Raw genomic sequence first — 14782 nt, 5'->3', positions numbered from 1 at the left:
CTAGAATTGGGCTACAGATGACTAATAAAGATACAACACAATAAACCAGGCCCTTGACACAAGTAATAGTTTTAAAATTGTGCGATTTCTGTCCTTTCAACAGATAAGATTAAGATTTTCTTTTCCAACAGAATCTGCCCATCCTAGAAATTGGGTTATCATCTTTCATAATTCTGGTTTTGTATTTCATCTAAACAGTAGTACGATGGTGTCAAAGGTGAAATAAATGTATCTCTGTCATTTGTTTCCTCTTTATAAAGGGCATGACATTAAGATACCATACAAAACACATTGTACATATTCATGGCCTACATGTATGAATATGTACCGGTGCTGTAATTAGCCTCAGTAGGTGGAATTGTCTTTGTTAATTTGTTTTATGGGCCACTGTGATACACATTTTAGCTTCTAGAATGCAATCTGCTGGAAAGCACTACCTGCCGATCTAACGTTGCCTCTGATTGGTTAATTACACGATATCTTTACTTTAATCACCAATCAGAATGGAGCTTTGCAAATAATTCACCCCAATTTTTTTTATGAGTGAAATTATTCTAACAATGTTGCTGATTGGTCCAGTTGAAAATGAAAACTTCTTTTTGGCCAATCGGCAGGTAGTTCTCATGGGGTTAAAACCACTTTGAATAAGAATGTTTGGGTGATGTGCCTCAATGCGAGACTGTAGAAAACATCATGTAGCACAAAGCAAAAACAGACTACACACCTTTAATGTCTCCATGCAAATGTATGCCAAATTATGTGTAATGAAGACAAAATTAGATCCCTCAGAAAAGAAAAATACAAGTTAAGTTTCCCCTCAGGGAGCATCTTGGTGTTATATTTCCCAGTTTAGTTCCAGGCACTTGAATTGTTCAAAGATTTATGCTGCATTTGCTAAGCTCTTGAATTTTAGAACAATATTTTTCCCAGGTACTAGCCATATATTGGCCTGGATTTTGTTGATTTTGTTTTTATCTCTTGTATTTTGTGTACTTCATTTTTTTGTGTGTTTGATAAACAACTATGGGGTACACACAGAAATTATAAAATATATCTTGAAGCTGGAGGTGAAATCAATTTGAAAAATGGAACACCTTTTCAAGGTTTTACTATTTTTATTTCATACCACACAAATCACTGCTTTCTCGGGTAAAGTAGGGTAGGGGTGTGATTATTTTTTCCCGGTTTTGTAGTGTTCCCGGACCTAGACCTAAATGCTAGGATCATTCATGGTTGACCTAAAAAAATAATTTGAATTTTGCACGATGTTTTGTGTTTTAAATAAGAAAATTGTATTCATGTCATACTCTATTAATGATATCAAAATGCATTGAATTTGAATGATCCAAGCATTTAGGTCTAGGTCCAGGGACACTACAAAACCGAAAAATAATTTTTTTTTTTTTTAATTTCCTGCCCGGGACTCACTCACACCTTTAATCATGTGCAATCACCAAGGTTACAAATTGACTATGAACAATTGGGTTTTTAAATTTTGTAACACAAAATAAACTATCAATTATACCAACAACTATATTAAAATTTATATATTAACCTCTTGTTGTAATATTTCCACAAATGTCACCACGGAATAGACATAATTATATATTATAATTATCCTGTTATGGTAGATTGTATATATGGTTCCCTAAATACTACCAGCATGTCCGTTAATGACGAATCGATGAAATACATATAACATTTGACATTTATTCAGTTACTGGTATTTTACCAACAAGCAATTTATTTACTCTAGACAAGTGCTGTTATGATATCCAATTAGTTTAATTTAATTCAGTTGAAGAAAATATTCCCATGTTGGAACTCTAGCAGGATTTAATTCTAATGTTACCAAATCCTTGCAAGCATATTTTATACTTATATAGACATATGAGTATAGTAGCTTTTGTTTCGGTTATGAATCAGAAGTGAGATTTTGTAATAATTGTATCAGACATAAATTGATTTGTTTTACTTTTTGACATATTTTCTGCTTTAAATTGCACTTTTTGATCAAAACAAACAAAAAAACCAGGACGGATAATTTTTACTTTCTTATCAAGTGTCTTTAATTAAAAGGCTGAAGTCAGAAAATATGATATTTCAAGCACATTGAAAGTGTGCACTTCTAGCCATATCCATAGAATACCACAAAAAGTACCTCAATTAACCCTAACCCTCCTGTATACTACAAAATACTATATATGCGCTGTTCGTGCGTGCATCCCACTTGGTGTGATGACGCAATCGCCCTAAGTGATCTGTAAGCACGGTTTCGCTGGCCAGCGAAGCCCAAGATCTGTGGCAGACCGTGTACTTGGCATGCGAGGGGTCTCGGGTTCGAATCTCACCCAGAGCAAACAACTTCTGTCTTTGTTTTCTCTCTTTATTCCTTCCTTCTTCCCTTCCCGTCGCCACAAAGCCCCTGGCGGGTTAGGGTTAAGACAGTAAGTCTGGACCCTGGAGTCAGGACATGAATAAATATCAATAAGGTGTCCATGTAATTTGCAGATACATGGCTGAAGATGATATCCAAGTTTTTGTCGATACATTATTCTTATAAGTCAGAACATCACCATGATAAATATTGCTTTGAAACTGCATCGATTTAAATGTCTTTCCTTAAATGAGCATTTATATATGCTGGAGCATGTGTTTGCTTAAGGGGCAGGATAAGTGAGTAGCGGTCATCTTGATAGGTATCGACATAGGACAGGCTTTTAATGGATGCGCCGTACACTGATGGCTTTGGAAATGTGGATAAGAACATAATGTATACTTACTGGTTTTGTGACTAAGTTGATGAGGGATGGAATTCTTGCTTGTAGTTAGGGATATTAATTATTATACCCAGTGGCGGCACCAGGAATTTTTTTTCATGGGGGGGGTAAAGTGAATTTAAGTAAGGCTTGTTATTCCGAAGGATCATTACTACGAAATTTGTACTATGATTTGAAGTAATGACCCTTCGGAATAATGAGCATTCAGAGTACTGACCTTTCAGAATTACTAATGATCAGAGGAATGAACCTTCAGAATAATTTTAAGTTTTGGAGTAATGACCCTTTGGAATAATAAACCATCTTCAGAATAATGAACCTTTTGAGAAATGCACCTTAGGAATAATGACCCTCCAGAATAATAAACCATAATACTTTTCAGTATTCTCAAGATTTTAAACATTCTTTTCATACGCTCATGTCAAAATCATGCAGTAGTATAAACTTTATATAAAAAATTATACAGTATTTGACAGTGCTTTCCAGTATGAGTAAAATTGGTACAGAGTAAAAGGGTAAACAGTATTAACACTGTTGGTAACCCACGCTTTAGAAAGGGTGGGTTTGAGAGGTCCACAAAATGCTTAAAAGGGTGGATTTGAAAAATTTCTGGTTAAAATGCGTGTCCAAATAAAAAGGGTGGTCACTGATAAAAAAGGGTGGGTTTAGAAGTCAACAATTGCAATCTCAAAGCTTACTATAATATCCAATTGAATGACACTAACTGAAACACAAAAAAACACTGAAATCACATTCTGTAGTGTTTGGTTATCTATATATGTAATTCTCTTTTAATGCAAATCTGCACCTCCTGGACCACCATAACCACTTATCTATGATTAGTAAGTAGTAACCACGCTTAGAAAGGGTGGGTTTGGGAGTTTTGGTATAAAGGGTATAAAATAAAAAGGGTGGGTTTGAAATTTAAAAAAGGGTGGGTTTGTATCACCACTGCCACCTATGATTAATTGGCAGCTGTGAACCCTACAAAATACTGACCCTTTGGAATAGCAACAAAAGTGCTAAAAGGTTGGCAGCTCTGAGGCTTGTGAATTCCTAGCTTGCATAAGACAAAGATATAGCTTGGAATATTTAGTTATCACATGTATCACATCATTAATGGTAGAACAAGTAACAACTGATGATGAAATGAATGGCCAGATTGGCAGCAACGTCTTGATGTGTGGTGCATTTAACTAGTGGAACATGTTCCTTTAAAAAAATCAATCAATTTTGCAGGCCATCTATCCGCTATACAGACAGTATTAGGAAACAGTTTACCCTTATTAGGTTTTCCTTAATCAATACTGATAAAATAAAGGTCATCTAGCCTTCTAGCAGGGATGACGTAGATGGTAATGTGTGTATTTGCATTGGTAATTTAGTCAGGCTATGGTATTTGGCAGACAAGTTTAAAACCTTGTTTGGGTGGTATGATGTATTAAGATTTATTTTGGCAGATCTGAGTTCATCAGTTTCATTCATTGCATGATGTCTGAAAGCTATTTATTGGACAAACAGAATTTAATTCTTGGGATTGAAAGTTCCATACTTATTATAAGATATACCTTGCAGTTATGTATGCTAAAGAGTGCAAGTACTACACTTGACCTTTTTATATTTAGCATACTATCCAATGTCTTGCACACATTGCTGTGTAACCTTTTCCCTGAGTAAGCACTTTTAAATGAGAAAATTCATCTCAAAACAAAAATATTTTGTTCTAAACATGTTTAATTTTTGCATTTTAGCAAGATAGCGTGTAAAATTTGATCTTGTGAAGCTTAGGCGCGTGAAAGTTGATTCCGAGTTTACTGTCCCCCGCCCGCGTCACTTTTTGGAAACCAAAAATACTTGCATCAAATTTTCAAAAATGCCAAAAGAATTCAATATTTTCAAAGTATCAGTGTTTTCACCAGTTTTAGCAATTGGAAACAAATATTTTTGTTTGTAAAACATATAAATTCATAACTTGGAAGCAAAACCAGGCTCTTTTTTAACTTTTCTAGTCCCTATACCTTTCGTGAAAATTTCTTTGTGACATTTATTCCCGGTGTTGTCACTTAACATTGACTATGTGTACGCATGATCGTTCCCAATTTCGCGAAAAAAGGGGTTATTTTTAAACTATGTTCGCGAACATTTTATGTTCGCGATATTTAAAAAATAGGGTTGTTTTTTGACGACGGTGTACTCGAAATTAAAAAATAGAGTACATATTTCTGTGAATCATCATCATCATAATGTTGAAATCCCAAGAAATCTTACCATTTCTCGCTCAATTTACTCCCCGATTTCACTTTTGTGAAACTTTTTTGCCTTCCTAATATCCCGCCTAAATATTCATCAACACGCCGACTCGGTTTTATTTGTTTCATGGTTTGTTTACACCGATTATGTCACTGGGGACTTACCCAGTTTGGCCGCTGATTCCATGAGACTTTTTTCATTGGCTTTATTAATGACGCACCCGGCCTCCGGAGCCTTGACAAACTGGGTACCCACAAACCGAGCCACAAACTCTTCAAATGGCACCTGATCATAAAGGAATTGTTCCTTCTGAACCTTTTGAAGTTGTAGTCAGCAGGGCGAAAACCGCAAATCGCTCACTATTTGGTGACCGCTGCAAGCTAGAGGTTTTTCTTGAAAATATCTAAAGATGGTGCTGATATAGTGGTTTGAGTGAGGGAATTCGTGGCAAATGCCAGAGTTCGTAATTTTTGTCAGTCAGTTTATGTATTGGTCACATTCAGCTTTATTTTGCAAAAAAAAAAAAAAACAGGAGGAAAGATTACATTGTTGATAACTGTATCATAAAAAACACATGATGCCTATTGGATGTATGTATTTTTCTGTTATTTTCCTCATTTATATATTAAAAGGACAACGGAGTAAAACAATGAATCAGAACAAGTGTTTTTGTGTGTGTTCTTGAAATGTTAAAAAAGGGATACTTTTGTAAAAGTGTACTTGAAATGCAAAAAATAGGGGTATTTCTTAAGGCTAATTTGTACGCGTTTTCATGTAAAATAGGGGTAAAAAATGACGAAAATGTTCTTGAAACCGCGCAAAATAGGGGGGTATTTTTGACTTGGGGAACGATCATGTGTTACGCCTTTGAATGTTAAGTGACAACACCGGGCATTTATTTCCATTTTGCTTTAAATCAACACGCATTTTAGGTCAATAATGAAATCTGATGAAATAATGAAAAATGAAAAAGTCACCTCACCAACCTGGAAAAAAAAGTGACGATAAACTCGTAATTGACTTTCATGGGCCTTACATGTATGTACAAATCAGTAGACATTAGGAGAAGAAACTGCTAGGCAATAGAATCAAATTAGTTTGATCTTTTGATCCACCATCGGTGTTTGGTCGATCCTTATTATTTATTAAATCAATTAATTGACTAAATTGGTTTATTGTGAAAACATGAATCTTTGCATAATGATATTGATCAATGCAAATTTACCATAGATTCTTATTAATTAGTTGATAGTTCATTAAGGGTCGATTCAGTGATTTGCTCATCCGGACGATCATAAAATCATCAAAATTCAGATTTTGGTACCTTTGTCATGGTACATAACCTGCTAGTAGCACAGCTGAAAGCCGTGTATGAAAGACAAAAAAAGACATTTTACATGAATCTGTAATGTATGTACTGACAGTATATAAATTAGCTGCATGTGTTTCAATGGGCTTCATCTTTGTCAATAATACTGTTTCCTTTTCCTTTTTGACAATTTTCATCACACCTCCCCTTAAAAAGTTGCTTTCCCCCCTTTGCCCCTTTCCCATCGAAAAAGTCCTGTCTTTATTATGCTACTGGGTTCGTTTAACTTCCTTAGATGAACGTCAAGATTTTAACCCATCATTATCATATGCTATAAGTTAGCGTACATCTATATATATTTATCACCATGTAGGGTTACTCATTGTATCTTTACTCTGATAAGTCAATGTTACAAAACTATAGGCCCCATTTTAAATGAAATTGACGATGGTGATGGGGAAAAACATTGTGCAATAGTGTATAAGCAGAAAAAAGGCATTAGACCATGCCATTTTGGAGACAATCTAAAAAGCATTTTGGTTTGTTTGATACAATGTAGTTCCTGCACATCTTGCAAATGCAAAGCATTTCTAAGTGTCCTTTTCAGCAGTGGGCGATTGCAGTCAAGGACGGTCTTTGTAATGAAAGTACTGCAAATGTTGTAAATGCTGTGTATTGTAAATAACAAAGCTAAGCTGCTGCATATATGAGCTTATATGTTGGATTTGAATAAATTGTTCAAAAGTTCATTACCAATTTCCTTTACAGATAATTTTACATGATGCAAGTTGTAAAAGGAGAAAGAATGCAAAGTTGATATTTGTGAAGAAGAAATCTTTCATGTTAAATATAAGAACATTTGAAGCACAAAGAAGATCAAATGAATGCTGGACTTCTGGTATAAAGTGGTCACACAACATGGCTTGCTGTGTGATTGTACTATTACATAACACATGTAATATATAGGATGCAAATGTGATAACTTGCACTTTTATAATAGTGTAAACATATTCATGCTTTTTCTAGCTTAACACCTCTCGTAATACAGTCTGGCATGTTACTTTGATGATAGTACATGTACTATTGCAATGTGTGTTTTGGGCTATATTGAATGGTGAAAGGTGTGTGTGTGGTGAAGAAAAATTACGGATTGCATTATTAATAACCTAATTTGGAAATGATCCGAGTGCTTTCTGTCTTAGGTATCATACTCATACTTTGTATTATGATATTACGGTATGTAATGTAATGAAGCCAAATTAGTTTGACGGAGATGATGTTCAATTTTGATACTACATGGAAGTGATGGAAATAGTTTAAAATCTATATGGGTATTTGCTTGGATGCTAGCTAGTGGTGAAAAAGACTTCCATCTCATCAGGAGGCCTTAGTATGGAAAGCATGTGTAGCAGGAACTGTATTGCAATCTAACATCATTATGAGAAAAGCTGACAATTGGAAGATTTATTCATGGACACTGCACAGTAAAGAAGAAAATGGAAGCAGTCTCTACTCTCTAAACTAGAGTTCTGTATTGGCAGTCAATTAATAGTACAAGACCCAGGGGAAGATCACACAAAAGACTAAGACTAAGACAAAGTGCAAGTGACCAAATGGGAATATGCCGCAAATATGGTATAACAAATACTGCTAGGTTAATTTTGGTATATAAAGTGTGTCAATTATTCAACTATTCAAAACTTTTGGAAAAAAAAAAAACTACACCTCAATTTCATCAGGAGTCCCATTTTCAAATATTTCTCGAAATTGTGTTAAATTTGACCCAAAATCTGGCCCTTGGGTATAAAAAAAAATAGGTCAAATTTCTTGGAAAATTGGTATAAATATAGCATCCCTTTGAGGATGCTCGGAGGCACATCCCTACTCAAAACTAAACTCACCGGACATGAATCAGCTGATGGGTTATACTGGAATGGACGCTAGACATTAAGATTTGCATGTAGAAAAGACATGGCAGAGATCGTTACAGAATTATGACATGATAAGTCACCCTTTTAAAAGTAAATGAAGTTTACACATAGGGCTTTTAGATTTCAAGATTTGAAATACAAAATTTCAAAAATATATGAACAATAGTTATTACAGGCCGAATCCCTAAACAATAGAAAACAAGAAACCTACCCATCTCATTATGCTGAGTCACATCACTTTATGCATGCTTATATGCTGACTGACTGTCTTTGTGGTAGGATTGTTTCATGCAGATTGCCATAAATTCTGTCTTACAAGATTTTAGTAACTTCTTAGTCGCATCTGTTTTTGTCTCGCCTGATAAGGCAGGAGACTATATAATCACTTTTCCGTGCAGATGTGTGTATGTGGGGGTGTGTGGGGGTGTGTATGTGACAAATTGGTTACAGTTTTGGTTAAAGTTTGCTGTCCGCCTATTTTCTCGGAGACTATGAGTCACACGTTCCTCAAACTTGGTGGGTGGGTGCATCTTGACCCGAGACAGAACCGGTTTGTATTGGTTAGTGGTTCAAGGTCACTGAGGTCATCTAGGGTCATCTGAGGTCAAATTAGTAAAACTGTTATATGTCCATGACACTTGGTGGGTCCATTCAACATTTAAAGCCAAATTTTTGGAAGGTCATTTCGAGGTCACCAGAGGTCATCTGAGGTCAAATTAGTAAAAACTGTCGTATGGGCATGAAACTTGGTGGGTACAGTCAACATTTAAAGCCAAATTTTGGAAGGTCATTTCGAGGTCACCAGGGGTCATCTGAGGTCAAATTAGTAATAAGTGTTGGATGGGCATGAAAATTGGTGGGTACAGTCAACATTTGAAGCCACATTTTGGAAGGTCATTTCAAGGTCACCAGGGGTCATCTGAGGTCAAATTAGTAAAACTGTTGGATGGGCATGAAACTTGGTGGGTACAGTCAACTTTTAAAGCCAAATTTTTGGAAGGTCATTTCGAGGTCACCAGGGGTCATTTGGGGTCAAAGTAGTAAAAACAATCGTATGGGCATGAAACTTGGTGGGTACAGTCAACATTTTAAGCCAAATTTTTGGAAGGTCATTTTGAGGTCACCAGGGGTCATTTGAGGTCAAATTAGTAAAAACAGTCGTATGGGCATGAAACTTGGTGGGTACAGTGAACATTTTAAGCCTAATTTTTGGAAGGTCATTTCCAGGTCACCAGGGGTCATCTGAGGTCAAATTAGTAAAACTGTTGCATGGGCATGACACTTGGTGGGTAGTCACCATCAGCCAGATAATCGTGCCCAGCCGATAACCGCCAAATTCATTTACCTCTACCAAAAGTAATTGAAAAAGCAGGTGGTCGCAAAAGCAGGCGAGACTCGTGGTTCGAGAACCGCCTTGTATAAATAACATGAGCAAATATTGGCTTAAACATCATATTAGGCTGTTAATAAATTGGCTAGAGACAGATAAATTGTGTGAACCATTTTGAATCAATATTCTTCTAGAGGTTTAGAACACAGGTATAGGCCTATATTCTAGACCTTTACACACGCTATAACTACATATGTAAGACATTTAATTTTAACAATCTGAATATTTAACATGTTAGGATATCTACAGCTGCAGTGTATAAGACATTTATATTACCAGTACATTATAGCTACTTTCTCGCAATTAAAGCTGTGTTGTAATCAAAATAGATTTATATTTCTTTTCCACAAAATGTTAGTAGTTTTCACTGCCAGATATGTCCCTTTTTAATTTTGACCTGAACAGATTGGGCTAAACAAAGAAAATCACTTTTAATACTAGCGCATTATGTCGCCAATGCTTGTCACTCTGTCAGTCAACATTAATAGGTACATTTTCACGGGAAAATTTTCTGGACACGTGACCAATGGGTATCAATGTGAGTGTAACCTCGAGCCTGATCTCTGACCCCCGGCGGTGACCGCAATTTTGATAGAAATTTGTACAATGCAAATTTATTGAATATTATGTTATCTTAATTTTTTCACAATATCATCAAAACGTAATTTCAAAAATATCTATCTACGGAAAACAATATTTAGCTACGGAAACTCTTATCATAACATTAACTTGCAACAAGTAACTTATTTTGCCTCAAAGGAAGAATTCTTCCTATTCAAATACATTGGAAGAACACCCGCTGTGCTCGGGGTCACATTCCATAATGCTAATATGTCTGCGCCCATGGGTGTCACGTGTCCAGAACATTTTCCCGTGAAAATTTACCTATTAATTCTGACTGTCTGTGGATCATTACAGAGTTTGGTCCTTTTGATGTGTTATGACCTTTTCGCATGCTGTGACTATAACTACATGGCATCATCGATCGTAATAACCAAATTTATCAAATGAAAACAAGAAGAGAAAGACAAAGAAAACAGGACATGCTGTCTTCAGTAGAAAGCAAATAATTCATAGTAACATATGGCTCTTAACACTCTGCGTGCCAGCCATAGGCTTCAGCATAAAAAGTCCCGAGTTTTGAGTCTCAAAATATCAAGAGCTATCGCAAGAAACACTGAACCAATACTAGGTATGTTTGTACTCATTTTAAAGGTGGGCAACCTGATTGACAATCTCATTCCCTCCCCCCCCCCATTTTACCTCATCAAAATGCTGGTTTTGGTATCAGATGAAAGCTCATATTTTTCTCATAAACATATATTGAAATTTGGCATTCCAAATCGGTATATTTGCGAAGAAATCATCAAAAAACTGTCGACTTAGTCTCAAATATAGTATACCACATTTGAAACTAATTCTAAAGGCAGTTTTTTGATGATATCTTCGGAAATACACTGAGTTGGAACTTCTAATTTTAATGTTTATGAGAAAAATAGGGCCTTTCCCTTGAAATCAATATATTACATGATCATGATGATTATCATTAATAAAAACACTGTAGACTACCAATATCACGCTGTATAAATGTCGGTAATTCCATTAGGAATAGTCACGTATACAAAAAACATTAACATGTTCTTTTTGCATGAGTGCTTGAAAGGGATGACATTTTATATTATATGTAAGCTTTAAAAATTTGATTTTCCAAATATATCAGGTCACCTTCCTTGAATGTATTTTTCATGCTAGTTCCAAAATGTGGTCATGAAAATTTACAATTCTGAAATGTTTTTTGAATTTCAAAATAAAATTGAAACGTGTTGTCTGCATTTGACACCCACGTGGAGTACTTAATGGAACATTATCCAATGTTTTTAGTGTCATACTTGGCCAATGCAAATGTATTTTCAGCAGAGTATAGACTATAGAGTATTAATTTTAATAGGATTGTAGCTCTGTTGTGTACACAGGTTTTACTGCATTAGCAGTGGTATCCAGGCCTGGAAATAAGTCGATCTGAACCAGGAGCCAAACATTTGGAAAAGCGGCTCCTGGTCCTGTAATTTTCTAGTGAACCAGGAGCCATTTTTAAAGAGCCAGGAGTCGTTTTTCTGAAAGTATCAAAATGCTTATTTTTGTTATTTCTACAGCTTTCGATGCTCACCTGAGATGTTATCTGAACAGACTTTCAATTTATTTTATTTTATTTTATTTAATTTTAATTTTGTTTAATTGAATTTAGTTTTAATTTAATTTCAATTTTTTAATTTAATTTAATTTTTTTTTTTAATTTTATTTAATTTTATTTTATTCAATTTTTTAATTTAATTTAATTTTTTTTAAATTTAATTTAATTTTATTTAATTTTATTTAATTTTATTTTATTTTATTTTATTTGGCTGTCTTTTTTTCATGAAACACATCGGCAAAATTCAAGATGGCCGCCTTCATGATCGCGATCATCGTGATCACCTAACCAGAAAACAAGGCAAAATACTGCCAAAATTATGAGCCCTGAAGGCAAATATCAAGGAAAATTGGCTAAATATTAGGTAAAAGATAAGATTTGGCACTGCATTTTGTTGAAAATACATTGGAAATGGCCAATATTTTGAGTGGAAATGAGCTTGCCTGATGAAGTTCTACTGGGCCATTTCCTGAGCACTGAACTTGTCAAAATGGAGCAATAATGGTCATATATACCGGGCTTAAAATTCAGATTTTCTCTGGCGCCTGGGCGTGTAATTCTGGTTGGATCCAGGCGTCAAAACTTGGTAACCGTAGGGTAAAAATCGCTTGGCGCCTGCTTGTTTCCAGGCTTGGTGGTATCTAAACTCAGTTTATATCTTACCAGGCTTCCCGTTAGTGTGCGTCATTGCGTCCAGACGCGTATTTTACAAATTTGGACGCAAATTCACATGGCTAATCAAGTATTTTGCGTCCATGTCACATGCATTTGGACGCAGACAAAACTTCGAAATTTTATCATTAATTGATGATAAAAATAAGAAATTTTTATTCTTTTATATTATTAAGATAATAAAAGCCCCAAAAGTTTGACCCACCTGCTGAGAATTGAAATTCATTCTGCAATATTTGTAAATGCAACGTCAGGAAATCGTGCACTTTTTGCATGCTTTAATTCCGAACGATCGCTGTACAGCTGTTTGATCACATGGCCTGGGGAATTCCCGATTGATTTGTTTACAAGCAAGCACGTGCCGCTAGCGTTTATTTAATTATTTATCACAAAAAATAAGTTTATTTTCTCATAAATAATCTAGGTTTCCTTTATTAGTATTATTGTTACGATGAATAAAAGCAATTTTAAAGACAAAATCCAAATGATAACCCTTTTTCGTATTATTTGTGGCAGCGCGTGTTTTAGTTTTTGTAGCATCAACAACACGTTAATTTAAAAATAGAAATGCGGAAGTGAAAGTACAAACGAAAATTGCTCAAGATTGACAGACTTTGCTCATGTTTTTGCACCTGTTTTTGACCACGTTTCGGACCAAAACTGACACAAAAAAAAAAAATTATCATAGCGAATGGAGATGGAATATCACAGCGAAAATGCACTTTTATTTTTTTTTAACAATCAACATTTGATGAGGTGTAGACCCGGGGTACGTGTGTATCGTCATAATTGTGAATTTCAGATGGACGCACACAAATCTGTCTGGACGCAAGTTTTTGCAACCTCGTCAGCAAACTTGCGTCATTAAGGACGCACATTTTTAAAACCTTAACGGGAACCCTGTATCTTACTATACTGTCTTGAGTAGACAGCAATGTAACATAAGTTATGTGCATTGTTAATCACCTATATGCACCAGCACTTGAGTTTATAGACCAATCCAACGGCTTGACTGGCCGCATGATGGCAGTACAACATCCGCCATTTAACTGCTGTGTTCCTTCTACGATACACAGTGGTCCACAATACGTATTCTCTATACTTACCGGAAACTTTGTCAATTATTTTGCCATTTTCTGTGATATTTATGATAATATGAAGACCCCACGAAAGAGAGGACATTCTGGCAGACCTTGCCCGAATAATTTACCAAATAACTGATGAAATAATCTTTTAAAAGGTCTTTTTGAGGGTTTTTCACAGGCCTAGGAATTGTTGTTATATTATATTTTATAAATAAACTGGTCTCCTACAACTAAAGAATGCAGTTTACAAAACATTAACCACATCCATAAATTCACAAAAAAGCAGCATAAATGATTTAATTTACTACTCTTTTTATATAAATATACACTTCACACATGCATTGCTACCCCAGGGCCTCAAGGACAAGTTTACAGCATTTTACTCTTTGTATGCTAGGTGGTAATTTAATTACTTTAAAGAATTTTAAGGGTCCAGTTGTATTCTGTAAAAAAAAAAAATTAATGACTCTTACTAATAAAACAATCATTATGAACCTTTTTGCCTTGAACTTGCTGTTAACAAGTCACCAAGTCATATGAACTATTTTGGCCAGTTTGGAGGAGAAGTCTTTTTGCATTTCCTCAAACTTTCTCAACACTATTTTTTTCCAAACTGACAAATCAGTGTGACAAAAGCAAAGTTCAATTTTCATTTCAATCACATTATTTCCTTTAAAATTAAATTAGTTTGGGAGAAATACACCAATATATGATGTATCTCCACTTGTTTTGTGCAGGTAATGAGGATCACACCGGGGGTCACTCTCACACAAAAGGGCCTCCCACCCACGTCCGAACACCTCTGAAATGCACCCTTAATGTCGAATTTTCACGTAACCAAATTGCACCCCTTAATGGCGAAACACATGCAAAATGCTACCCTAAATGGCGTAGCACATGCAAATAAAAACCATACCCTAAATAGCGTCATAGACTGTAAAAAGAAAGTCTATCATGGCGTCAACTGAGAAATATCTATATTGATACCCTAAGTGCCGTAAACAGGGAAATGAGCTAATTTGATAACCACAGTGTCTTTTTGATGTTGCAGACATATAGATACTGAAGAAAACATGCACAAAAGTAACAAGAATCAATTAGAAAGTGGTGATTTTTATCGAATTAGTGCAAACTCACTCAAACAATAATATTACTAACCCTAAACGTCTAAGGA

General features: G+C 35.2%; 1 protein-coding gene across 1 annotated transcript in view; it reads left to right on the top strand.

Annotated features, from left to right (window-relative positions):
- LOC140165987 (serine/threonine-protein kinase NIM1-like) overlaps positions 1-14782 on the top strand; it is a 101942-nt gene that overhangs the window by 39933 nt on the left and 47227 nt on the right.

This window comes from Amphiura filiformis, chromosome 1 (assembly GCF_039555335.1).
Source record: "Amphiura filiformis chromosome 1, Afil_fr2py, whole genome shotgun sequence".
Lineage (NCBI taxonomy): Eukaryota > Metazoa > Echinodermata > Ophiuroidea > Amphilepidida > Amphiuridae > Amphiura > Amphiura filiformis.
This window is presented reverse-complemented; position numbering and strand designations above follow the sequence as displayed.